At 36.6% G+C, this 25,431-nt stretch overlaps 1 long non-coding RNA gene across 1 annotated transcript in view; it reads right to left on the reverse strand.

The window, feature by feature from the left end:
• The window catches only part of LOC134737605 (uncharacterized), a 185,512-nt gene that overhangs the window by 116,542 nt on the left and 43,539 nt on the right, over positions 1 to 25,431 (reverse strand). The window lies entirely within an intron of this gene.

Here is a 25,431-nt window from a genome sequence, read left to right on the forward strand (position 1 = left end):
CCATAAGCTCTATCCTTTAAACATTTGTTAACTCAGCTTCCCTTAGTCTTTCTTTTAAGTGATTGAAGTGGAGCAGTAGACACAGCTACTGTGTATTAAAATGCACAGTGAAGTATGATTCTTCTTTTACCAATGGTTTGCATTATTTAAGGATTAGAAACGTGGAAGAAATGTGCATATTTTAGAGTATATTAAGTAAGGATACATGTTTCTGAATAGATTGTAGATATATCTGTAGGAAATAGCAACCTAAACCTAATATACACACCTACACACACACACACACTCACAGACAGTATGCTCATACACACACATATATACACCAGTTGAAAAGAAGTAAGAATCTCAAAGGATGGGACCACCCCTGAGAACAAACCAGGCTGTTGTTCCCCAGGCTGGAGCACTGAAAGAATCTATGAAGTTTTCAGCCTGAAATAGCTAATGGCACCTGCAAACAGCTTAGAACCTGAAAACTATCAAGCACTTGTCTGTGCTCTAAGGATAAGACTCTAAAAAGGAGAATCAAAATCATTTGCTCGAGAACTTTTATTTTCATCAGAAGAAAATAACATTAAACAAATAAATACATAATACACCATACAAAATCTCTTAATAGTATGAAGAAATAAAGCAAGGAAAGAGAATGGAGAACAATGAAATGTGTGTATGTGTGTGTGTGTTCGCGGACGTGCATATGCACGCACACTAATGTATATAGGGTGCACAAGAAAGACTACAGGAAAAGGGGTTATCAAAGTAGAAATCTGATTAAAATGAGAGTGAGAAATGCAACTCTATGGAGGAAAAAGATTGAAGGCAATGAGGAGTGCAAGTATAGTCTTTTTTTCTATAAAATATCAATTTTTAATTTTGTAATTAATGTGACATAGCAAAATAAGAATGTTTTTATTTCTAACTTAAATATTTTAGTCAAAGTTGCATCAGAAATCAAATATTTCTTTGGCCTTTTCCAAAAGACTTATTAACTACCATTATAGTTGTTAGTATTATATAGTAACACATTGCTTAAAATACATTATAAACCTTTTTTCTTTCTCTTTATATATGACATATAACATTATGAATTTTGTAACATGATTCATATTTGAAAACATTTTAAATGGCATGACGACTTTCACAGAAAATGCCACTGGCATCACATAAAATGTCCAAATACTTGAAATGTTTTAAATTCTTGACAGTGCCAAGCACAATGCTTGACACATATTAGGTACTTCACTTTGTTCACTCATTCTCTCATTTACTCATGTACTTATTCTAAGAAATTCAGGATTAAGGAGAAATTGTACCATAACAAGAATTACAAGCACAATCTTTTATCAACACATTTGGCATTTTGACAAAGACTTTGGCAATGGGGTGTGGAGAAGATGAGAGGATGATGATCAAGATTTCAAACTGCTTGGCTAAATTCTACCAAGTAAAGCGCTGGTTAAATACTCATTGCATTTGTAAGTCCAAAGCCTTCATGGCAGAAACAAGATTTGATTTCTTACATAGAAAGGAAAGGCATTGTCACCAGAATGAAATCAGCAATGGAGAAAGTCGTTGAAGGTGAAATTAGTGAAATATCAAAAAAAAAATAAAGCTATGATTAAGATTTTGTTCTAAGTATAATGACAGAAGAATGTTAACAGCTTTTAGAGGACAACTGATACAAACTGAGCTTCACTTTTAAAAGATTACCCTGGCAATTTTGTGGAGATTAGACTCTAAGACAAGAGTGGAAAAAGGTAGACCAGTTAGATGAAGATCTGGGCACACGAGAGGGATAGCTTGAATTAGGACTCAGAGGTAGGATTGGCAAGAACAATCAGGCTGGGTGTCTATTTTGTATGCTGATTCAACCTCACTTATTGATGAACTGGAAGTGGGTAAATGAAATAAATAAGAAATTAGACCTTTTCTTCCAGGGCTGATTGAGTGAAGGAGGGTGCTATATACTGAAATGGAAAAAACAAAGAAGAATACATTCAAAGAACAGAGTTAATCAATCGTTCTTATTAGCAGACATTCAAGTAACAATGTTGAATAGGTAATTGGATACATGTCTGGGATCCAGAGCAAATGTTAGGATTCAAGACAGTTTTACAGGACATCAGTTTATGGTTGATACCTTTGTTAGGGTATAATCTAAGCTACTATTACAAAAAGATCTAAAAATATAATGACAGAAGTTAATTTCACTTTCATATAAACATCCAGTGGCAAGGGGCTACCCATGTAACTTTTTGAAATTAGCATATTTCTAATGAGGCTTACTTGATTTGACTCACCAATCCTAGGCAAAGCTGTTGCTATTTTAGAGAGAAGGAAGTTCCTTTCCTGATTTGACCCAGAGTGCATCTCTTTGTCTTTGAACCATAACCACTTTTCACAGAGTGAGTCCCATCATCAAATTAGGTATCCTGTTGTTACAGCACTTGTGTGTTCAAACTTATACACCTATACAGTGCCAGACTCTGTGGTAGACTCTGAATATACAATAAATAAAAGAGATTTGGTGCTTGCTTTAGAGAGAATGAAATCTGCAAGGTAGACAGAATAACATCAAAAAGTGATGCAGTCTACAGGATAAATGCAATGTTTAATAAAGATACCTAGGAGAGAAATGCCCTTAAGCTCAACTTTCAGGTTTCAGCTTATAGATCCCTACCTGCTGGCTTACAAAATCCTTTGTTTTCCGAATTAAGACCTTCCTATCTATCCTATATCTGGCATTTTTCTTAAGTTCTGCATTTCATCATAGAATACCACCCCATTGGGTCCAAGAGAGTTTGTTTCTTTTTCTCAGAATAGATGAAAAATTATCATCTTGTATCAAAGCTTGAACACTCAAGGAAAAGGGTCATATCACAAGAGGGTTACAATCTGTAGCAAGCAATGTCTGTAGACTGAATAAATATTGTATCTTGCCTGCATTTGGGGCTGAATATCAGCTTCCATAATGACTTATTGGAATATTGTTTGTTAAACACTTTTTTTTTTCTCTTTCCAACTTTTATTTTAGGTTCAGAGGGTACATGTGCACATTTGTTATGTAAGTAAATTGCATGTCACAGGGGTTTGATGTATAGAGAATTATGTTACCCAGGTAATCAACATAGTACTTGATTGGTAGTTTTTCAGTCCTCACCCTCCTCCCACCCTGTACCCTCAAGTAGGCCCCAGTGACTGTTGTTGCCATGTTTATGTCCATGACTACCCAATGTTTAGCTTCCACTTATAAGTGAGAACATCCTGTATTTGCTTCTCTGTTTCCGTGTTAGTTTGCTAAGGATAATGGCCTCTAGCTCCATCCATGTTGCTGCCAAGGAAATGATTTCATTCTTTTTTGTGGCTGCATAGAATTTCATGGTGTATATGTATCACATTTTCTTTATTCAGTCCACTGAATATTTTGAATATAACCCCTGCCTATACACAGTACTTACAAAATCTATATGAATGCAATTGTAATTGTCCCATGGAAGACCATGTTAAAGCATTAATAAATTCACTATAGCTTTTTGATAGCATGTATTTGTTCAACAAAAGGTTACAAAAATGGCAAGTATTAATTTCTGTTTATATTTGTGTTTCTTATAGTCTATTCTTCCCATGGCAGTCAAAGTAAATATATTAAAAATAAAACCAAATCATGCATTCCACTCAGAAAACTCAACTGACTTCCCATCTCATTTTATAACCCACAAGTTCCCACATGATTTCTTCTTGTTCCTGCATTCCATGTCTCCTTCTGTTCTATCTTGTTCACATGATTCTAGTCATATTGGACATAATGCAGTTCCTCAAGCTAAGCAAGGTTCAGTCTTTTGCAGTCACTGTTCTCTATAGAATGTTCTTCTCAAAGATATTTAGCTATCTTTCTCCCTCACATTCTCATTACCTTCTCAAATGTACAAGAAAATACTATTGGAATCCCATCTAGACCCCTTTGACAGACTGCAGCACCATCCTCAGCTGCTGTTGGTGTTGACTGAACAAAACTTACACCTGACCCTTATTTATCCAGACCATTGATCTCAGCCAAAAGAAGGTGCCTTCCCTCTAGGTCATGCCACACCACCTCAGCAAACAACCAACTGACACAGGCTACCAAAAGCCCAGAGGCTACCTCAAGAAGGGATGGATTCTGTAGTATCATTGCTGCTCCAGAATTTCCTGTGGTTTACCTGAAAGTCTCCAGCCAAGCCCATGTTCTTGCTGATCTTTCACCCAGCTCTCTCCTGTTTGCCTCACTTCCCTTGTGCTCATAATCCTTTTCCTCAAATAAACCTTTTGAATATGAATCTCCATCCCAGGCTGTACTTCTAGGAAACAGACCTAAGAGTTGCCTCCTTAACCACCACACACCCAAGAACTTCCTGTCTCTCTTATCTTACTTTACTTTTTACACAGCACTGATTGCCATATTGCATAGTATGTATTTATAATTTATTTTTGTTTATTCACTTTTTCTTTTGTAAACTCCATGTGGTCAGGGACTTTTTTTGTTTGCTATATTCCCAAGCCTACAAAAGGACTTACTTATTATAGTTACCTAATAAATATGCATTGCTGAATGTATGAATAAATGAAATGAGACAATGAATATATTTTATCATTACTTCAAGATGCCTTGGCCGGGTGCAGTGGCTCATGTCTGTAATCCCAGCACTTTGGGAGGCCAAAGTGGGTGGATCACTTGAGGTCAGAAGTTCAAGGCCAGGCTGGCCAACATGGTGAAACCCCGTCTCTACTAAAACTACAAAAAGTTAGCCAGGCATGGTGTAATCCCAGCTAGGCTGAGCTAGGAGAATCACTTGAACCCCGGAGCAGGAGGTTGAGGTGAGCCAAGATAGTGCCACTGCACTCCAGCCTGAGTGACAGAGTGAGACTCTGTCTCAAAAAAAAACCCAAAAAACCAAAAGTGATGCCTTGTTCTTGAAAACACTGGGAACCAATGACCTGAATTAATTTCATCTACAGTAAAGAATGACTCTGTTTGGAACCACCATGTGTTCTATGCTCTTTCAAACTACATCAACACTGGAATGCTGTGAGAATTGGTTCATTAACATGTCCTTCATAAGCCTTCCAGACTTTAAACTCAAAGTCTTTATCTTACTGTATTTTCATAGTCAAATTTCTCTCTGGATTTCTTAATTAGCCTATGTTTTTTAAATAAAATTTTATTTTTTCAATCAGTAATATTTTAAACTCAAATCTTAAAAGCTCATACTGAAAACAACTGAATATGTATATATTTTTACAATGAAAGCTATTAATAAGGAAGGCATTATAACTATAGAAGGGCCAGTGTGCACATTACTCATATTTAGTCAGAGACAATTCCTAGAAGGAGTCTAGGGAAGTTTCTGAAAATTGATTTTAAAATAAGGTAATAGTTTATTTTATTACACAGACATTATTTGGCTGTAAAGCCAGCAAAGAAAAGGAACAGAGCCTACATCAGAGCTTTTATATGAAGGAAATACTGAAATTGGATATGACACATCAAAAATATTTAAATATGAAACTACAGAGACTCCGGCTGAGTTGCAGCCTCTTCAGTTCACACGCTAACAGAACTCAGTCTTGTTGAGTGTTTGCAGAAAATTGTCTTCATTGTCAACCACACTCCACAAAATGATGGCTAATTTGACTTTTACAGATTTAAAAAGTCGGAAAGCATTTGAGGTTGCCTGCCAACTCCACAGAACTCTTCATTAATCAATAAATAAAGTTTTATTTAATTTTTTCACAAAGAGAACTTTGCGGTCATGAACGCCTGCTGTCTGCTCCATTAAAAATAAAGAAATCTTCTAAAGAGACTCTCTCAAACATATTCAAATACAGGACTTGGGAAGATATTTCATTCTAATTTAGGAGTACATAATTAATATACTTCTTCACAGCTAGCATTTAATGTCATTGCTTTTATGGTTTATGATGTAGTTTGTTTCTTTTTATTTAACAGAAAGGTCAATGTGACTAATAATTAGAACTATGACTGAGAGAAGAAGACTGTAATTAGACTATTTTTCAGTGAATAATAAAGTGTCAGAAAAAAAGAAAGTGAAACCTTTGTGTCAGCAAAACTGGTTTACATAAGGACAGGAAAAGTGATTCTTTTATACAGTTGCACACTTAGGTGACCTTCCAATAATCTAACTTATTGATAATTTAATAATTATAAATATACACAAAGAGCATGGTCTAGATATTCAAAATAAAGCAATGGTTCTCAACCAAGAGTGATTTTGCCCATAAGAGATTTGGCCATTTCCGGAAACATTTTTGCTTGTTATGACTGGAGGAGTGCCACTAACTTTTAGAGGGTAAAGTCCAGGAAAGCTGCCAAACATCTTATAATACCCAGGCAGTGCCTCACAACAAAGAATTATCCAGTTGCAATGTCAATTGTACCGATTTTGAGGAACTCAAAAGTTATAAAACCTTTTGATTTTGAAATTAATGAGTAAGCTTTGAAGTAGTCCAGAGTAATTGGAGCTCTCTATGCTGAGATGGCTATCTATTGACATTATATTGTGAGATGCATTTTGTAGCCATTGTAGATTAAATGGGAAAAAAATAAAGGGTGCTATACTACTTATAACTGAGCATTCTGAGACAGTACTGAGATTCAGTACAGTTAGATCTCATGTAAATGCCTATTGGGGCTGTTCATTTGTTGGCTAAGAGGCAGGTTAGAAGCACTCTACCACAAACTCACTATGTAGCAGAGTTTTAGGGGAATAAATAGTTATGAAGATCTTCATATCTTCATTGATCCAATGACATAGTCAGTGAGCAAATATGTGTTGAGGGCTTACTCTATGCTGGATACTGTTCATGCTTTGGCCAACATGGTTAACATGATCTCTGCATAGAATTCCCTTTTCTTTTTTTTTTTTTCTTTTTTTTTTTTCTTTTATTATTATTATTATTATTATTATTATACTTTAGGTTTTATGGTACATGTGCGCAATGTGCAGGTAAGTTACATATGTATACATGTGCCATGCTGGTGCGCTGCACCCACCAACTCGTCATCTCGCATTAGGTATATCTCCCAATGCTATCCCTCCCCCCTCCCCCCACCCCACAAGAATTCCCTTTTCTAATACTGGTTTCCTTTAGGAAAATGTTAGTTCTTTCATTCAAAGTTATTGTTTTTGTTTCTTTTGCATTCCTGTAACTATTTTCTGCAAATATTTGGGGCAAATTCAGGGTCATTGTATAAAAATTGAAAACTGATTTAGAGAAGGCTTACTTTTCACTTTTCTGGTTTCCAACACACCAGAAAGGCTGGAAAGCATTTATGCTGACCACCAGATATTTTCTTCCTCTGGAGAGCTCTTGGCCCAAAGACAGGCCAATGTCCCTATTACAGGCTGAATTGCGTCTACCCTATTCCCAAATTTATATGTGGAAGTCCTAATGTCAGAATGTGTACCTCAAAATGTGACTGCATTTGAAGATGGGGTCTTTAAAGAGGCAATTAAGCTTAAATGAGCTCATTGGGCATAGATTCCAATCCAATATTACTGCTGTCCTTATAAGAAGAGGAGATTAAACCACAGAAGCAGGCACAGAGGGAAGACCATGTGAGGACACAAGGGGAAGGTGGCCATTTACAAGCAAAAGAAAGAGGGCTATAAAGAAATAATATTGCTGTGCCCTTGATCTCAGACTTTTAGCTTCCAGAATTGAGAGGATAACTTGCTATTGATTAAGCTACCCAGTCTGTGGTACTGTATTATGGTAGCCTTACAAATAAATAACACTGGATGGGTACTGGATAAGCAGGTACTATGAAATTTTCTGGACTTCCCCCAGCTAAAAGTGTAAGCCTGGACAAGTTATCTAAATTATGTAAATCTCAGATTCTCTATCTGTAAAATGACAGTTAACTCAGTGATTTCATTACTTCTGAAGCTAAATTGCCACGTTTTTAAGAAAAAACAAATAATTAAAAATATTCTTTTACCACGTTTCAAACTTGTTTTTAATATCAAAAAAATGTAAATACATAGTCAAACCTCACCTTTTAGAAGTCAGTAATATCAAAAAATGTAGAGCAAATGACTTGAGGTTAATTACTTTAATAAGCTAACATAGTGGAAGAACTTTGAAAGTTTTACCAGTTTTAGAAGCCAATCATTTATACAGCAAATTATTAAAAATATTATTTTTACTAAGAAACATTGCCTCTGAAAATGTTATATGACCAATGAAAGAGTTAAAATTTCATAAATACTTTGTCAGATAGATTGACATAACTTGATTAAAACACGAAAATCTTTCAGGCATTTATATATCTCTGTTTTTCTTTGTTTAATTGCATCTTAATCTATGTACTATTTATACAGGCTAAAAATAATTAGGTGAGTAACAGCTAATGAGTTTTCCTCAGCAGGACTTTGAATAACATATTTTAAAAAGTGTTAAATAAAACGAATCCATAAAAGTAATAGGGTAACCAAAGGGAAGATTGCAAAAGGTGGCAAAAACTAATGGCACTTGAATTACTAGAGAACAATGACAAGGGACTATGTGAAGAACGTAATTGAAGAAAACAAGTATACTTTCAAATTGCCTTGCCCACAATAGCAAACACTCTAGCCATTAGCTTTAAGTATAAAGAAAGTAAAATATTTATCTGCATAATATTTTATATTTTAGCCATAAAATTAAAACTGAGCATCATATTTCAGATCTTGACTGTATCCAGGGGAGGGGAAACAACATGAAAAAAAAATCAGAAGAAAAACCATTGGCCCAAAAAAACAAACCATCTGGTGAAGTCATGAATGACTGAGTTGAACAGCAGGGGAGCCTACTGTTAATCATTTTTGCAGTCAATTAAGAATTCTGTAGAGAATATATTAAAGAGTAGTATAAAAAATACAATGACCCAAATAAATTGCTTAAGGAAGAAAAGTCAAAATCAGTTAACAGATATTGCATTACTTTCAACTTGAATAATTTTAAAAATTACCAGGAAAAAACAAGTGTTTGCTTATTGCCATGATGGAGCTATGTCTTCCAAATTTTAAGACTCCTCTTGATTATGTTGTTGATGACATTCCAAGAGAATGGGAAAATTTTCTATGGCCTATACTTAGTAAACACCAAGAGATGATTGTTATTAATGCTTCAATTTTGAAACACAGGATAAAATCTATCCTTAGTTGTAGGCAACAAACTGTTTTGAAACTGAATACAATTAAACGTTCTTTGCAAATTAATCTTTTATGTCGCTAGCTGTCCTCACAAATTCAATCTTTCCTTCTCTTCTTTCTTCTTTGTTTTGTTGTGGTTTTTTCAAAAAAAAAAAACAAAAACAACAACAACAAAACACCTTATTTTAGCTTACATGGAATTAGGATACACAACTAAACTACAGATTTGACTTTTCATCCTTCCTAGCAGACATGTGTGGCCAAGGGATTAAGTTTAGGTCAAACAGGATGTGATCACAAAAGACATGTGCAAGTATAGTGTCACTGCCTTGAAGATGAAGTTATTCTGAACTTCCTTTCTTCTGCCTCCAATCCATGTGGAAGAGGATCATACCCTACATAATGATGGAACATCAAGCAGAATATTATCCTATTCTAAACATGGATGCATGGATGACTCTCTGAAGTAGACCTATTCTACTGGTCTTGATCGCTCTCCTTTTGTGAAAATATGAGGAAACAGCCTTCAATTTCATGTAAAATAATTATTTTTGGTTCATTTGTTATAAAGATTTATCTTATAGCCTACCTAATATAAAAATTTGATCAGAGATGTGAGATACCACAATAATAAATACTCAAAATATTTGTCATTGGCTTAACAATTAGGTAGATGAAGAGGAAGAAACAGATATTAATTGTGAGATGCTAATAACCTATTTATTCCACAAAATCAATAGGAAAAGAAATGCGACCTGTGAGAAATTGGAACTCCAGCAACATCTATGCTGATCTTACTGTTCTAGAAAACTGATTGGAAAACTCAGGATATTGGTGAGTGTTTATGGCTCCCTGCTTTTTTTAGAAAAGTCCTTCAGGATAAAAAAGAGCTCATGTATAACAGGCCAGCTTGCAAGAAGAGATTGAAGGAAACAGGGCTTTCTTTATGGACGCCTTTTCTGTCTGCAGCATTTCATCTACTTTGACTGAGAGATGTGTGGCTTCACAGGACTAGAAAAATCAACTGCTTTTGTGCTTGAAATAGCAGAAGCTAAGCCTATCCTTCAGAGCCTTTCTTAAAATCCTCCCAGTAAGAATTTTTAGTCAAATAATGAGAGCAAACTAGGTTCGAAGTTCAGATTAACTTCCTAGTTAAAGTCTGTATTTTTAGATGACCTCTGTATTAGTCAGGGTTCTCTAGAAGGACAGAAATAGATATATATTTATATGGGAGTTTATTAAGTATTAACTTACAAGATCACAAGGTCCCACAATAGACTGTCTGCAAGCTGAGGAGCGAGGAGAGCCAGTCCAAGTCCCAGAACTGAAGAACTTAGAGTCTGATGTTCGAGGACAGGAAGCATCCAGCACAGCGCAGTAGAAAGATGTAGCCTGGGAGGCTAGGCCAGTCACTCCTTTCCATGTTTTTCTGCCTGCTTTATATTCGTTGGTGGCTGATTAGATCACGCCCAGCAGATTAAGGGTGGATCTGCCTTCCCCTGCCCACTGACTCGAATGTTAATCTATTTTGGGAACACCTTCACAAACACACCCAGGATCACTGCTCTGTATCCTCAATCCAATCAGGTTGACACTCAATATTAACCGTCACAACCTTAGACTAGCCAGTATTATATTGAAGGTGAGAGGGAGGGCTCGAGCACAGAAACAGCATGTAATAGAAAATCTCACCGGCTTAAAAACTATGAATAAAGGAATCTTTTAGTGTGGTGACTTTTACATAAATTTTATTAGACACAAGTAGGCTGGAATCTTAATGAGATTTGAAAAAGGAGACCTCATTGCAAAGAAGCCCCAAATCTGACCAACAAGAACCTACGATTGTCCCTAAAGCAGTGCTTATGGAGGGCATATTCTCAGTGCATACTTTAGTTGTGGCAGAGAAAGGTAGCAGAAAGAATAAAAGCTTACCCCAACCCAAAAGGGAAGAGCTATGTGACTTAAAGGACAATGGATCAGAGAGTTCCTCTCACAGATCAAGTCAAGAGCCCAGCTGAAGAATTTAGTCCAGTGCAAGAACAAGGACCTTAAAATCATTGCATACCAGATTTTTGTCATTTCTATAAAGCGGTTGTCTGCTCCTATTCTTCCTATTTTTAATAACAGGAGTTTATCATGGTTGTTCTTATGTTCCAGCTTCCCATTGCATATTAGGTGTCAGGGACATGCAGAATTTGTATATTAGTGTATGAGTTATCAGATTGCAAAGGTCAAAGTTCAAACTTGTCAGAGAGGAAAGTGTAACACTCAAACAGCCTCAATTTTTGTGAATAGGATAAAGGAACATTGACTAGCTGATTTTGAAAAAGAAACAGTATGCTGACATGTGGGGAGAAGGTACTTATGGAGTGGTCAGAGGAGCTGACTGAGTCAGACAGTTCACCAGTATTTGTTGCCTAATTTTTCTTTTAAAAGACAGACTCTTTGGGATTTTCACTGGCCATCTCTTCACCCACCTTACAGACTATGCTTCCCAGTTTTTCTTGCAGCTAAGCAGTACATTGTGTCTAAGTTTGGCCAATAGGATGTGAGAAGTTATGTGAGTACCTTCTGGATTTTCCCCTTAAAAACAAAGATGTTTGCCTTGGATTTCCTCTTCCTAGTTATTGCAGTTAGATGGTGGACATGGTGATCTAGCTTTGACAAAGTAGATGAGAACATCATAGAGGATAATAGAGCAATAAAATGAGTGAAACTAGGTCCCTGAATGACCTAGGAAGGCACAGTCACCCCAGCCAGCCTAGACTGTTCACTTCGGGATTGCTACATTCGAGAGGAATAAACTTAGGCTTCAAGTTTGTATCTTGGACTCCTTTATAGTAGCATCTTAGTCTACATCCTCACACAATATATAAATTTAACCTAATAAACTCATGAATACAAAGGACAGTTAGAATTGAGAAATAAAACCAAATTTATAAAGGCATGTATCTGAAAGAAAATAGTAAACTTTTACAGAACAGGCATGATGAAAGACTATTTTTAGTAGAAGCAAAGAAAGTATCAGATAGTTTCTGGAAGACCTGCTGTGATGGATGTTTTCCACACAGATGTTAGACTCAGGCACTTTATTTAATTTCAAAAGGTGCACCATATGTACCTCTGTCTCTATAAACGATCATATTTTATAATTATAAGACTCTTTAAATCATCTGTCAGATACATCCAGATGCCAAATAAGTCAAAACCTTCAATGTTAAAATCACTACTCAAAAATAATTTATACTCTTGGGAAATGAAAATTAATAATTCAGAAGGCATTTCTGAATGTGCTGTTATATGCCCAAGATGGTACAAAATCTTCAGGACATGGACAAGGGTACAACATTGTACCTACAATCAAAGATGTTCTAACCTTATTGAAAGTACAATAATCCACTTAAAACTATTTTTAAGTTGCTATTTAAAATTAATGCTTCTAGCTATAATTTAACTGAAAATTATTAGTGTTTACATGTAATATACCAGTGTGTTAAAAACCAAATAACTAAGACATTGCTCCTCTCATAAAAGAACTTATAATGTGAGATGGGGGTGGGAAACAGAAAGAAAAGATACAAATATAGTCTCTCACAGAGACACATACAGATACACACAATTACACACATAAATAATATAAGGCAGATGTCAAAAAAAAGAACAAATAAAATGTATCAATTCCACAGATAGTCTGGTAAATTATAGGCACCAATATTCCTAACCATTGTGAAATGGTTAGGAATAGAGAACATTTACTTACACATCCATTTAACTTGTGTTGTTTAAAAGGCATTTATTATGTATCATGTATTATGTTCTAGGTACTAAGCTCCTGCCGATGGCCACAAGAGTGTCCACTGAACAACAGCTTAGTTCTGCAATGCAGCTATTCTGGCCAGATGCTGGGGATGCCCAGGTCAGTGGGAATGCACAACCCTCCTCTCAAGGAGCTTACAGTTAAGAGAAGAAGAGGTAGGGGTAAGAGAGAGAGCATTGCCCATCGAGAAGAGACAAAATAATGAGCAAAGTCAAAGAAAAGGACAAAGTTGAGGAAGGAAAGTAGCATAACAATATTCTGACAAATTAGGGGAAATATAGAAATACAATAGAACTCAGTGTCAAGCATTAGGAATAATATATTGTAAATAAAACTATAAATAATAATATTTGAGAAATAATCTAATGGAAGAGGTAGAATTGGAAATAAACTATTATAAAATACTAAGATAAGTACTTTAATCAAAGACATGCAGTATCATGGGAGCAGAGGGGTCAGATGGCTTCTGCTTTAAGAGAATCAGGGGTGGGTGAACAAATTGTTTACTGAGTATTGTACTTCTTTTTGACTGAATGAGTGAATGAGTGAATAATTCATATTTATGGTCCTTCATTCTTCTCTGGTTGGCACCAAGGTGTGTGTGAGAGAGAGAAAGAGAAATTCAAGATGTGTATTTAAAGTGATAAAGCATACAATAAAAAAGGAGCCAATAACCAGAAAAGGGCATCTACATTTAAACGTCAGAATGAATTTGTTTTTGTCAGCCCTATGTGCTATCTTACTAACCAAAAATACCCAGATTAAAAATTTATTGTGCCCCAGATGTCAGATAACTTCTAATTCTCTAATTCTTATAGCAGCTTGCACTACATTTGTGTTGACTTTGGCTTAGAATTCAATACGTCTTTGAGTGTTCCTGAAAGGATATACTCATGCATAGGTAAAATTAATGATTAGTTTACTGATATTTCCATAAAAGACTCAGAGGAGGGCATTTACATCCTCTCCTCTACAGTAAACAACCTAAAAATTAATATCAGTCTTTATGTATGTAAAATTTTCTTCCTGAACATTCTGCCATCATGAATTATATTGGCCCTTCTCTCAGAGCCCAGCCTAGATGTTTCCCTCTCTCTGACCTTCTTTTCATTCTGTTATCCTTATTTCCTCTTGCCCCTTCTCAAGAGCCTGAAAATTTGCTTCTATGTCTACTGCACAACAGTTTAGCAATAGTATTTTTTTCTTGAGCATGTATTTGGGGTCTGACACTCCACCTTCCTAGACTAAACAAAGTATATTTTCTCAAGAAATGCTGATAATTTATCTTAAGAGAATTCCATTGACCAAGATGAAATTTTTCATCTTACTGCATTATGAATCATCTCATGTTGTTTATTATTGTTTAACAGGGCCTATGTATTATAATCAAAAAGTAGTAGACATTCTTTCACATACACAAGTTAAAAGTCCTGCTAGCACTATAAATGGATTAAAGCAAACAAAATAGAGGGTCCTCTGTTTCCTTCTGGCCTTTGATCCTTGTCTACTACCCCACATTGTGAACCTTGACCAAGTGAACAACCATAAGCCTTATAAAAACAGTTCTCAGAAAGTACTCTCCTTACATTTACTAAGATGAGATTGCACTAACAATTCCAAGCAAGAGGCATAAAAATGAGACTAAACTTCAGCTGAAAGTTTTGCAGGAATTAAAGACAAAAACTGTTAACCTGAGCCAAACCATAAGGACACATGCCCATCTCTTCTCCTTTCCCTATAAAACTCCAATCTGGTTTCAAATCAAGAAGCTACCTGATTTTTAGACACTCCAGATATGCACCAACTCTACCCTATCTTTGAGTCACTTAAATTACATTATTTTGATAGCACAGAAATACAGTGATAAGCTGCACCAAAAAAACAACAACAACAAAAAAAACACATTATTTATCATGTGATCAGTGGCTTACAGAGAAAAGTAAAAAACCTCCTTTTCTTCATTTCTACAATAGCAGATGGCTGGTCTTGTGAACAAGTCATTTGCTTGAAATATCTGAAGATGAGAAAAGTTGTACCAATTAAGTCAACCTCCTTCTTTTCATCTGAACTGCAATCTTCTCTATGGCCTACTTCCTGGTGCCAGCACATCCTGTTCCTCCATCCCCATTCCAGACATTACTGGCTTATGGCAAATTTTGGCTGCCTCCTAACTGTCACGTAGAGTCTAAATTTCTAGCCCCGCACCCAGGGGCCCTCTCTAGAATCACAGGAGAGATCTTCAGAACTTATTTTTATTTTATTCTCATTCTGTTAACATCTTTTTCCTGTTTCCTGTGAAACTTTCTCATTTGTTTGCAAAGGATAACCACCAGTTTCTCTTGGATCTCTTTGCTTACTCGTCATCAAAGTGAACTCTATACAATAATCACATTGTGAATTGCACTTAACGAAGATTTCCAAACCCCTATCCTCATAAACATTAATGAGGATTGAGCGCTATGAGGTTTAGAGTAGATTTATCCACAAGGAAATTTTAAGACAAGAGAAGGTAAGGCAGAAATCACATCCCAGACAAAGGAACAGCACCAGCTAACAGACCAGGACTTAAAAGCCTGCAGCACCCTGCTTAAGAAGTACTCCACTTAGACTTTCCCACTGAATATTTATAGTGATAAAGGGAGGATAAAGCAGGAAAAGCAGGATGTAGTCATATTTTGGAAGAATCATTATACAGGATTGAGACATTTTCTTATAATTGAGTACATGATGATAAACCATGAATGTTTTGAAAAGTGGGTAATAGAATCAGGATCCTCATTTGAGAAGATTAATCTAGATGTCATGTACAGAAATGATTGGAAGAGAAAGCTTCAACAAGAAAGCAGACCAATTAGAAGCTGTTGAAATTTTTAAAAAGGAAAAAACCAAAGGAACATAAAAAATGTAAGACCTTCAAAAGTTGACAATTTCGATGTTGAAAGAAAAGGAGAAATGGAATCAAAGATGATTCTGGATGTCGATCCTTAATAACAGAGAGTACGTCAGTGCTAGAGACAGTGATGAAGGAGGATGGGGGTAAAAGGCAATATATGATGAAATCATGGGCACTCATACTGGAATCTGAGACTATGGAGAAAAAGTGAATTTTGTATTTTTTCTGTAAACTGGCCTTTCTCCAGAGCCCCATCCATTCTTGGGGATAATTATATGTGCAAAACAGTTTAAAAATTAGTTTGAATCCAGTATCTCTTGGATAAAATATGTTCACATGATTAATCCCTGCTTCTGGGAGAGGAGTATGGCTTACTGCCTTTATGGCAAGAAAGAGGAAACACTGACTCCTCTGATGCTTATGGTGTCTTGCTCTTATTCCTAGGTGGTTCAACAGTGCCCTTTGTCCTCCTGGATTCTGATTGCTTTGCTCTCTTCTGATGCTGAAAGCCTATGACTAACACATCTCAAAGGCCATGGCCTGGCACAAACACTGCTGCTTGTGAAATTCATATCTCACTACCTTCACCACAAATCTTGCTGTAGAAACCTCAGAGGTCTACCTGCAACCCTTATTTGGCCCTGGTTGGGGTGGTCCTCCCTTCAATCCTTATTTGGGAATCACTTTATTTCATCAATAGTGACCTTCTTCTGGCAAGATCCTTAGGGAATCAAAGGTGCCTTAGAAAAGCCACACTTGGGACCACTTTTTTACCTTAACAGGCTACACTGACACACTTGAAGTGATTCTGCATCAGTGTTTTTCAGAACCCCTGCAAGTATCTTCCTTCTTCTGAAGTCCCAAATGGAAAATAGGGGTCTCTCTCTGACTTTGCTAGTATTCTCTCTCTTTTTTCCCACATATCTCTTGTCCAGAGCCCAGAGAAAGGAAAATGTACACCTATAATTAGTTGTTTCATTCTACTCTCTCTGTCTCTTTCTTCTTTCCAGAATCCACAGGACAAGACTTCACAGAGAGAAGGGTTATGCTCTTTAAATTATAGAGGAGCTCTGAATTGACTGCTCCAAGATGGATTATTTATTTGCAAATATGAGGAATATAAAAATAATGGAACTCCTCTCTAGAGAACAGCTAACAATCTGATTTATCATTATGGAGGCAAACTGCCAGAACCAACCTCAACCCCAGGAAGGCTTTCTTTCTTCTTACTCATTTATCCGTTCTCATTTTTATTGTTTGGGTGCTTTCTGTTTGCATTTCTACTGTAACAAATCCTAATCTTCCTCAGGCATATTGTTGCCTCAGGCAAACTAAGACAATGGTCTTGTACTGTGAAAGGCAAAATAAAAAGCACATCAATAATTTTTTTAAAACATTACCCTCACTGTACATGTTTAGTTTAAGCTACCTGCAGAACATTTAGGAAAGTAAATCCCCCTTCGTAACCTGGAGAGATTTGTTTTCCCTTTTTAACTTAAAGTCTAAGCAACGTTCTAGTTTTTATTCAGCCTCTCATTATGATTAACCATCACTAATAGAGCTTGGCCATAAACCAGGAGGGGTTTTATATCTTTAAACTCAAATGGTTTAAAGAACACACAGGGTTTCTTGGAAAGTATGGTAAGAATTTAATATATCCGATCATAATTTCTGGGTACCACAAGCCCCAAGACAAACTCTTATTTAACAATGGTGATTATCTTGTAGTGCCAGCACTGTAAAAATCAGTGGAGAACAGAGACAAACAGGTCATCAGATCTGAAAAACTCCTAGAAAAGTCAAAGGAAGAACCACAGAAGAGAAATAAGATAATCAGATCACAGCCAAGAGTCAAATATTTCATAAATGCCAAGGTCAAGGCAAAAGTAGACCTAGGAACAGATACAACAAAGTCAGAGCCAAAGGGTGCAGGAAGAAGACAGACACTGCACTGTGCCAATTGGGAAACATTTAGGCTGGCAAAAAGTTAAAAATTGCAAAAGGCTAGTAGGCACCAGGGTGAAATAGTTTTAGGAAGCCATGGGGATAAGATAAAAATTTAGAATTAAATTTCTAGGTTCCTTTTTCTCATAGGAATGGGTGCTAGGCTGGCCTGTGGGCAGTTGAGAGGCAATGATTATTTTTCTTCTGGCTGAGTTTACTTCTGGCATTTGCCCCCCACACAATAACTAGATATTCTAGGTCCTAACTGAATGAGTCAGGTTGGACTATACAGAGGAAAAATTGAGATCCAAAGACAGAGCATCCAGAATGCTGCAAATGGGGGTTACTTTGGAGTTAGCAGTACTTTAAGGTGAAGGGAAAGTAGAGATGGGATCAGAGTTCAGCAGAGACTATGGGAGCCTTTGGTGATTGTCTGGAACACTAAGTGGAAACTGGGAGATTCCTGTGGGTCCGATGATTCAAGATATATAGGTGAGTCAAAGAAAATGTAATGTGGACAGTGTTCAAGCTAGAGCAGTGTGGGTCAGGAATTCAGAGAGATTAACAAGACATCTGTAAGTGGCCTAAGGATAAGGAGACTATTACTATTAAGCAGGTTATTATTTCATTTAGAATAATGAAAACAATTTATATCAAAAATGATAAAAGTTTGGCCAGGCACGGTGGCTCACACCTGTAATCCCAGCACTTTGGAAGGCCAAGTCAGGTGGATCACGAAGTCAAGAGATCGAGACCATCCTGTCCAACATGGCGAAACCCCGTCTCTACTAAATATACAAATATTAGCTGGGTGTGGTGGCACATGCTTGTAGTCCCAGCTACTCGGGAGGCTGAGGCAGGAGAATAGCTTGAACCCAGGAGGCAGAGGTTGCAGTGAGCCAAGATTGTGCCACTGCACTCCAGCCTGGTGACAGAGTGAGACTCCGTCTCAAAACAAACAACAATAAAAAAATGGTAAAAGTTCAAGTCCTATATGATATGAGAACAGGACAGATTTAACTTATCTAGGCATTTTCAAATCTGTGTATTTCAACAACAGTAGCTCATTAAACTTCTTTTCCATGATAATCAATGTGAATTTAAATGTCATCAACACAGCTAGGCATGGCGGTGCATGCCTGTGGTCTCAGCTACTCAGAAAGCTGAGGCAAGAGAAGGATTACTAAGTCCAAGCTTTCAACGATGTAGTGCACTATGATCGTGCCTGCAAATAGCCACTGCACTTCAGCTTAGGAAACACAAGAAGACTATGTCTCAAAAAAAAAAAAAAAAGCCAACAACAAGCAGTTAAAATCCCTCAAGTTAGCAGAAAGTTAAGTTCTTAACTGACACCTTTAAAGGGTTTGAAAGTATTTCAATATTTGTGTAAATACCGCTTTTTACTGAGTTACTCTCAAGGACATGAAGTCAGATACTTTCCTCCACATACCTGTTAGTTTTTCTTTTCATAAGCCATCATTTTATATAAAACATAGAGTATTTAATGCCCCCTCATCTAATCAACACCTATCGGTATCTTCTTGATGTATAATATGACAAGCATTCAGTTCAGTGCTGTGAGGGATGTAAAGATATATGACATACAGTCCTTCTCCAGAGGACTTTGGAAAAAATATACTTTTGACTGGGGATGGGAGAGGATTACAGGGTTATGTTGCAGAATTCCATTTCTTCCGGAAAAAGTGATATTTGCTAGGACTAAAAGCAGGTTTAACAGAAAAACAAATTACACATTTTCAATAGTAGCAGTTAAAACTTCAAAGTACCAAAACTGTTTACGTTCACAGGAAAAAGAAGACTAAGGAAACTAATGATCTTCTATATGCAGTTCAAAAAGAGGCCTCTCAAATTACCAAGGTATCATGAGGTGAGGAGATATAAAGAGGACTTTATCATTTATCATACTTATCTTTCATGAAAGCTTTCATAAATCACAATAATTGTTATCTATTTTATTGTTTATGCAATGCCTACTCTTCCCATTTGACTGTGCGTCTCAGAAGGGTAGAGACCACATCTGCCTTTTTCATCCTTGCACAATCAAGCCTAAAAAAATTGGAACATGGAAAATAGCCAAGAAATATTTATTGAATGAATAGAATTTGACCTAAATTTCAAGACTGTGAATATGACACGAAGGAGGCCCAGATGAACTCTCAAAGTCCACAGTCGCTGGGGATTGAGTTAAGAGCAATATCGTGTCTCATTAAGCTTGAGGTCATCCCATATTGAAAGATGCCAAGAGACCAGATTGGTTTCACAACCTCTAGAAGACCTTGATCCTTTCCTGATCACCCATGCCAATGAGCACACAGGGATTTCCTGAAGGACCTTTGAAATAAAGAACATTCATGGCAGAGGGTCACCCTTGACATTCTGCCTCATGACACTGTAATAAAGCCATTTAGCCAGGCAGCTTCAGAGAGGGGGCTCAGACCAGACTATTTTCTATGCTGTGATAGATTCAGCTCCTCCGTGGATCAGCATATTCAGATCAGTGAACACTGCCCTTCAACCTGTTTGAAACATTTTCTAGTTCGTTCTTGTTGGGAAATAATTGCATTCTTTCCATTTTAAATTAGTTTCCCTATTGTGTTTTAACGCTGAGTTTTTATGTAACATTCTAGTAAGATCTTGAGACACCCCAGCAGGGGGTTATATTACACATAAAATTGTTGCTTAACTGACATGAGTTTTGGACCCCTGCCATTTGAGTATAACTTCTCATTTTTGCCCTTCAAATGAACTGTGTATAAATAGACTCAAAATAAACTCATGATGGAGATGGAAGTTGAACATATGTCTGAAACGTCACAGCATTCTTTGTAGCCACTGTAAGATTGTCTACAGATTACCATTTTTATTTTCAATAATAAAAGCTTTTACTTTGAAGCTAAGTTCTAGAGTTTAAAGCAAAGCTCAACAAATTTTTGTTTGATACAGAAACACCATTTTTTAAAGTCTTATTTTCTGCCAGTGGAGTACCACTGGGAATTTTATAATAGTTAAATGACAAAAATTCATGTCACAACTCTGTTAATACAAATAGCTTTTTCAAGAGTTCAGCAACAATCTGGCTTTATTTGCCCATATTCAAGTGTCAAAGATGATATAAATCAAACATGTTCTAATGTATATGTGTAGAGAGTCCTCAATATAAATGTGTTCAACAAATAATTGTAAATGGAATCAAACTTTTAGGAAAGAAGAGGAAACTTAAATGTTTGGAATAAAAAATTTGAGCTAAGACCATATAGGCTCCAAGTTCAGCCTACTGATTAAGCTGTGAGCTATAAACTCATATTAAAAGATGGTTTGGGGTTTAAAGAAACTTATGTTAGTCAGAATTGTCTATATTTTGCTTTGGTAACAAATATCACCAATATCACAGTGTCATAATAACAAAAGTTTATTTCTCACTCAGATAAAGGCCGCTGTCCAGGTGACTTTGATGTGTGGCATTTCCTTCTCAACACCAAGTTTCTGGCATCACTGGAACAGAAATAATCATGGAGACATCCACATCAGCTCCTCAGCAGCTAAGTCTCAAAGTAAGTCTTTTTGTTTTGTTTTGTTTTTTGAGATGGAGTCTCGCTCTGTCACCCAGGCTGGAGTACAGTGGAGTGATTTTGGCTTACTGCGAGCGCCTCCCGGGTTCACACCATTCCCCTGCCTCAGCCTCCCGAGTAGCTGGGACTGCAGGCACCCGCCACCATGCCCAAGTAATACTTTTTTTGTATTTTTAGTAAAGACGCGGTTTCACCGTGTTAGCCAGGATGGTCTCGATCTCCTGACCTCGTGATCCACCCGCCTCGGCCTCCCAAAGTGTTGGGATTACAGGCGTGAGCCACCGCGCCCAGCCCAAAGTAAGTCTTTTAATTCCCAGTCTTGGACCACTGTGCAAGACTAATCGCAAAGTACCATGCAATGCAAAGGGGCTAGTAAATGTAGTTTCCCTAACTACAAAGAGGTGAAGAGAACTGGTGACATTGAATTCTAATAATAATAATAATATTTACCTCAAAACTCCATCAAAATAAGACAAGTTTGACTTGAAACTGCGCCTGTCTGTACTGGGTTGAATAATATTCCTCAAAATTTATGTCTACCAGGAACTTCAGCATAGGATCTTTTTGGGAAATAGGGTGTTTGAAGATGTAGTTAGTTAAGATGAGGTCATACTGCTTTAGGATGGGCCCTAAACCCAAAGACTGGTGTCCTAATAAGAAGGTCATGTGAAGATTTAGAGAGGCACACAGGGAGGCTATCTGTGACAATGGAGATAGAGATTGAAGGGATGCATCTACAAGTAAAAGAATGCCATTGGTGGCCAGCAGCCACCAGAAACTGGACATGGAACAGATTCCCTTCAGATCATCCAGAAGAAGCCAGCCTTGTCAAAACCTTGATTTCAGAATTCTAGCTTCTAGAACTGTGAAAGAATAAATTTCTGCTATTTTAAGCCAAGAAGTTTGTGGTAATGTGTTATGGCAACCCTAAGAAATTAATATACCACCCCCTAAAAAAAAAAAAAGTAGTAGGTAGACAGTTAATCACTTCTCACTTGTTCCTGACCTACAGACAAGTGCAGAAACACAGTCACAGCAGCTCCCCTTAGGGGCGTGGCTTTGTTTTAACTCAGGATATTCATTTTGAAGAAATAGTCATAAAGTACATTATGCTGAACTATTTAAACTCAACAGGGCATCATTTAATGTTCGACCAAAGGATCCATCTGCTTTCCTTAGGTTAATATTCTGTTAAAGTATTTGTTCTGGAACTCTGGAAATATGTGAAGCATTTGAAGTCTCCAGGGAAGCTAAGAGCATTTAGAATGGAACTAATGGTCTGTACATTTCATTGTATTTTTACTGCTTCAGCAGCAATGTAGAGGTTAGGCATATTGAGCTGGGGTTAGAAACTAGGGTTAAACACTTAAAAGAATGTCAGGCATTCTGTGCCAAGGTCACCATTTAGCAATTTCACAAATAACTAAATGGAATGCCAAAAATAGGTTGCAATAAAAATCAGGCCAATGAGAAGATAGAAGTGAAGAACTTAAATTATTTATTTCTTTTAAAGATATATCAGACATCTTGTAAGATACCATCTCTCTTCTGGAGAATACTTTATTCTCTACTCCAATTGCAGTCTTCCAGCAATAGAGTAAATCATGTCATTTCCAGAACGTTTTTAGCCTGTTTTGTTTTCCTAGGATCACTCTCTACTGAATGTTTGCAATGAAGCAAAATAAACTACAAAACACTGCAATTTCTATTACATCAATTTATTGACATTAATATTTAGTTTCACTTTGCAAATGCAACCACCTTTGAAGCATGCTTATTGTTCTTTGCTGCATCTTATTTCAAGCTAATTTCTATCAATGTAGGTATCTGAGCTTTTGTGGCATATCTAGTTAGATGAAAGAAAAATCACTGAAGTGGCCTACTGCAACAATGAAATACATCCAGGCATTATCTGTGTAACACTGCCATTTGTACCTCTAAGGGTCTAATTTACTTCAGCAATGTTCCATGAAGGGCATTGGCCAATATAAAAAATCTGTATTGAGGATTATAGTCAAATATATAATTTTAACATATCCAAATGGATGCATGTGTAATTACTGAATCTATAATAACTAATATCATCATGTCTTGAAAGGTAGGATTTTCATGCTTATATCTCCAATAAATTGACATGGTTTTCCTTAAGAGTGAATTGATTTTATATTACCGTAACTGGACTAAAATAGACTGAAATGTTCTTTGCAATGATTGTCATTAAGTGAAACAAGAATACTAAAATGAGTAGCTAGGCAAGAAAACAGCCCTCTTATATCTCTGTAGAATATAGTACTTATTTGTTTTGGAATGTAAAGATGAGAATCAGTATCAACTTTCTTGATATAATTCATATACCTATGTGATTTATGCTTTTCCAATTTGCAGAGAATACAATTGTTCTTCCATTTCTTCCAGTCTTTCAAGGGCAGCCTGGGTATTTTTTCATCATTTAATAGAGTCTAATTGTTTTTAACCCACATGTCAATACTGTCCAAAAGTTTGTTAAAAAACATTCCTTCAGAATTTGAATCTGCTGAATTGAAGAGACCTGATTTCAGCTCCACCAGATGCATAAATGTGTTTTGTTTTCTGGTTATCACTGTCACACAGCTTAAAACATGTATGCTTTTCAGAATGTAGTTGTCTAGGCAAACTGTCAGATGTATGAAATTCAATATTGGTATATGCAAACACCGCAAACTTTTAAGGAGTAGATGGGAGAATATGTTTATAATATTAGGAATCCTTTTTTTTTATACTTTAAGTTTTAGGGTACATGTGTACAATGTGCAGGTTAGTTACATATGTATACATGTGTCATGCTGGTGTGCTGCACCCATTAACTCGCCATTTAGCATTAGGTATATCTCCCCCCTCCCCACCCCACAACAGTCCCCAGAGTGTGATGTTCCCTTTCCTGTGTCCATGTGTTCTCATTGTTCAATTCCCATCTATGAGTGAGAACATGCGGTGTTTGGTTTTTTGTCCTTGCAATAGTTTACTGAGAATGATGATTTCCAATTTCATCCATGTCCCTACAAAGGACAGGAACTCATCATTTTTTATGGCTGCATAGTATTCCATGGTGTATATGTGCCACATTTTCTTAATCCAGTCTATCATTGTTGGACATTTGGGTTGGTTCCAAATCTTTGCTATTGTGAATAGTGCTGCAATAAACATACATGTGCATGTGTCTTTATAGCAGCATGATTTATAGTCCTTCGGGTATATACCCAGTAATGGGATGGCTGGGTCAAATGTTATTTCTAGTTCTAGATCCCTGAGAAATCGCCACACTGACTTCCACAATGGTTGAACTAGTTTACAGTCCCACCAACAGTGCAAAAGTGTTCCTATTTCTCCACATCCTCTCCAGCACCTGTTGCTTCCTGACTTTTTAATGATGGCCATTCCAACTGGTGTGAGATGGTATCTCATTGTGGTTTTGATTTGCATTTCTCTGATGGCCAGTGATGATGAGCATTTTCTCATGTGTCTTTTGGCTGCATAAATGTCTTCTTTGGAGAAGTGTCTGTTCATATCCTTCGCCCACTTTTTGATGGGGTTGTTTGTTTTTTTCTTGTAAATTTGTTTGAGTTCATTGTAGATTCTGGATATTAGCCCTTTGTCAGATGAGTAGGTTGCGAAAATTTTCTCCCATTTTGTAGGTTGCCTGTTCACTCTGACGGTAGTTTCTTTTGCTGTGCAGAAGCTCTTTAGTTTAATTAGATCCCATTTGTCAATTTTGGCTTTGGTTGCCATTGCTTTTGGTGTTTTAGACATGAAGTCCTTGCCCATGCCTATGTCCTGAATGGTAATGCCTAGGTTTTCTTTTAGGGTTTTTATGGTTTTAGGTCTAATGTTTAAGTCTTTAATCCATCTTGAATTAATTTTTGTATAAGGTGTAAGGAAGGGATCCAGTTTCAGCTTTCTACATATGGCTAGCCAGTTTTCCCAGCACCATTTATGAAATAGGGAATCCTTTCCCCATTG

The sequence above is a fragment of the Pongo pygmaeus genome, chromosome 10, assembly GCF_028885625.2.
Source record: "Pongo pygmaeus isolate AG05252 chromosome 10, NHGRI_mPonPyg2-v2.0_pri, whole genome shotgun sequence".
Taxonomy (NCBI): domain Eukaryota; kingdom Metazoa; phylum Chordata; class Mammalia; order Primates; family Hominidae; genus Pongo; species Pongo pygmaeus.